Source organism: Anoplopoma fimbria, unplaced genomic scaffold (genome assembly GCF_027596085.1).
Source record: "Anoplopoma fimbria isolate UVic2021 breed Golden Eagle Sablefish unplaced genomic scaffold, Afim_UVic_2022 Un_contig_12730_pilon_pilon, whole genome shotgun sequence".
Taxonomy (NCBI): domain Eukaryota; kingdom Metazoa; phylum Chordata; class Actinopteri; order Perciformes; family Anoplopomatidae; genus Anoplopoma; species Anoplopoma fimbria.
In genome coordinates, this window is record NW_026552654.1 from 1 (window position 1) to 3,497 (window position 3,497).

The 3,497-nt window shown below is 40.3% G+C and overlaps 1 long non-coding RNA gene across 1 annotated transcript; it reads right to left on the minus strand.

Annotated features, from left to right (window-relative positions):
- Positions 1-597: 597 nt before the first annotated feature.
- LOC129116119 (uncharacterized) lies at positions 598-2,422 on the minus strand. The gene is made up of 3 exons (XR_008533426.1): positions 2,335-2,422; positions 1,387-1,647; positions 598-675 (listed from the first exon to the last, which is right to left on the minus strand). It is a non-coding gene; the product is annotated as an uncharacterized LOC129116119 (long non-coding RNA).
- Positions 2,423-3,497: the final 1,075 nt, after the last annotated feature.

Sequence of the window (3,497 nt, forward strand, 5' to 3'; positions counted from 1 at the left end):
GAGTTAAAAGGTGTTATATGAGGAAATAAATACTTTTTGAAATAATTTCATCATGCAAAAACTTCTTTGAGTTTAAGTAACAATAGTTACAATGCGATCAGACCCATAAGGCATCAGAAACTTTATCAATCTGCTTCCATGCAGCTGGAAGTTCATCTATCATCTTTGTGTTGTCACACTTCTTAACGCAGACACCCAGCATCATCTTTAACAAGTGACCAAAACACCTCATCTGACTTCTGATACAACAGAGTAACAGCTGTTTGACATAAAGACTTCCCTGGATCACTGAGCCTATCACCCTGAAAATGAGGCAAGCCACCTTGTGGAGAAACATCATTCACCTGCTGTATCCATGACCTCAGTCTTGTCTAAACAGAGTTTTTGGCCGAAGCTGATTAGTGAAAGTGAACAGGACCCAAAACAATCCAGACCATTGCTTCACAGGTGAGCTCTCTTGTCATCACCACGGTCCAGTTCAACAACAGCATCACTGTGACGACACCAGCAGTCAGGTTAGTTATGGTTATATTTGTTTGTGTCATGTTTTTGCTGTCAGTTACATTTCCAGCCCACTTTATATAGAAAGACCTGCTTCCTCTGGTTTAATCCACATCAGAGATATAGAGGATGTTGTTATTTCAGTGAAAGTGAGATTCCTGACTACTTCCGGCTCTGTAAGCACAGGATAAATACAAGATGAGGGAGAAAAAGAAACAAATTTAGAGTCAACTAAAAACACTCCAGATTTTGGCGAGTACAAAACCTAGACCTGAGTGTGATTCATGACAGAAGAGCACAGTTACACATTAAAAAAACTACAAACATCAAAAATCTGTAATGCGAATTAAAGCAACATTTTGTTACTTGTGACTGTGGTCAATGTGTGACTGCGTCCTTCTGTCTTATTGTCTCCGTCAACGGCAATGACTGAGATTGTGTAGCTAGTGCCAGGGATGAGGTCAGATGGCATGGCAAAGGTATCATATGTAAACATCATTAATGAAGCCCCATCACTGTGCCACTCCAACCTGTACTTGAACACCTCACCCAGAGGTGGGGTCCAGTTCAGAGAGATGGAGGATGTGTTTGTGAACACAGTATGTTTAACAATTTCACCAGGTCCTAAAGCAAAGTCGAGGAGAGGAGAGGAGAGGACCGTTCTCTATGAGTGGAATCTGTATCACTATGTGTAATCAGGATGTTTAAAAAAAAACAAAAAACATCAGTAAAACCTATGATATTAAATATGTTATTTCTTTCCTTTCAGCCTCCTTCTAGTGATGTTATTGTTTCCCCCCTCAGTTTATAGTGTAGGAAGTAAGGATGAGGCACCAAATAAACTACGATCACTTCCATGAACAAAAGTCTGATTCATCATCTTACTTGTATGGTGAAAAGCCTCAGACACGTCACTTTCTGTTTTGTCATCTCCAGCCACTGCTATGACAGTAAAATTGTAAAGCACTCCAGCAGTCAGCTCAGTGATGTTTCTTTTTGTTTCAGTGACACTAACATTCCAGTTAGTTGTTCCATCAGTCCACTGTACTCTATAGAAAGAGCTGCTTCCCTCTGGTTTAGTCCACATTACAGATATAGAGGAAGTTGTGATCCCACCAACAGTGAGGTTTCTGACTGCAGCAGGCTCTGTGAGTTAAAAGGTGTTATATGAGAAAATAAATACTTTTTGAAATAATTTCATCGTGCAAAAACTTCTTTGAGTTTAATTAACAATAGTTACAATGCGATCAGACCCATAAGGCATCAAAAACTTTATCAATCTGCTTCCATGCAGCTGGAAGTTCATCTATCATCTTTGTGTTGTCACACTTCTTAACGCAGACACCCAGCATCATCTTTAACAAGTGACCAAAACACCTCATCTGACTTCTGATACAACAGAGTAACAGCTGTTTGACATAAAGACTTCCCTGGATCACTGAGCCTATCACCCTGAAAATGAGGCAAGCCATCTTGTGGAGAAACATCATTCACCTGCTGTATCCATGACCTCAGTCTTGTCTAAACAGAGATTTTGGCCGAAGCTGATTAGTGAAAGTGAACAGGACCCAAAACAATCCAGACCATTGCTTCACAGGTGAGCTCTCTTGTCATCACCACGGTCCAGTTCAACAACAGCATCACTGTGACGCCCAAACCAGCAGTCCACGACTTCTCCGTTGAAAGGACTTGTTATTCTACACCTGAACTTTTCTTATAGAAACCTCAGAGTCTCATCCTGCTTGTGATCACTGCAGACAGTCTTCTCCAACAGGTATCTTCAGCAGACTCTCATTAACTTACTTTATGAACCACATTTTAATGCTTACTTACTTGTGTATTGAGAAACAGTGGCTTTGTCTCCTTCAATAAGACCATCATCTGCCACTGCAGTAACGGTTATTTGATACTGGACACCAGCAGTCAGGTTAGTTATGGTTATATTTGTTTGTGTCATGTTTTTACTGTCAGTTACATTTCCACCAGCCCACTTTACTCTATAGAAAGACCTGCTTCCTCTGGTTTAATCCACATCAGAGATATAGAGGATGTTGTTATTTCAGTGAAAGTGAGATTCCTGACTACTTCCGGCTCTGTAAGCACAGGATAAATACAAGATGAGGGAGAAAAAGAAACAAATTTAGAGTCAACTAAAAACACTCCAGACTTTGGCGAGTACAAAACCTAGACCTGAGTGTGATTCATGACAGAAGAGCACAGTTACACATTAAAAAAACTACAAACATCAAAAATCTGTAATGCGAATTAAAGCAACATTTTGTTACTTGTGACTGTGGTCAATGTGTGACTGTGTCCTTCTGTCTTATTGTCTCCGTCAACGGCAATGACTGAGATTGTGTAGCTAGTGCCAGGGATGAGGTCAGATAGCATGGCAAAGGTATCATATGTAAACATCATTAATGAAGCCCCATCACTGTGCCACTCCAACCTGTACTTGAACACCTCACCCAGAGGTGGGGTCCAGTTCAGAGAGATGGAGGATGTGTTTGTGAACACAGTATGTTTAACAATTTCACCAGGTCCTAAAGCAAAGACGAGGAGAGGAGAGGAGAGGACCGTTCTCTATGAGTGGAATCTGTATCACTATGTGTAATGGGACGTTTAAAAAAAAAAAAAACATCAGTAAAACCTATGATATTAAATATGTTATTTCTTTCCTTTCAGCCTCCTTCTAGTGATGTTATTGTTTCCCCTCAGTTTATAGTGTAGGAAGTAAGGATGAGGCACCAAATAAACTACGATCACTTCCATGAACAAAAGTCTGATTCATCATCTTACTTGTATGGTGAAAAGCCTCAGACACGTCACTTTCTGTTTTGTCATCTCCAGCCACTGCTATGACAGTAAAATTGTAAAGCACTCCAGCAGTCAGCTCAGTGATGTTTCTTTTTGTTTCAGTGACACTAACATTCCAGTTAGTTGTTCCATCAGTCCACTGTACTCTATAGAAAGAGCTGCTTCCTCTGGTTTAGTCC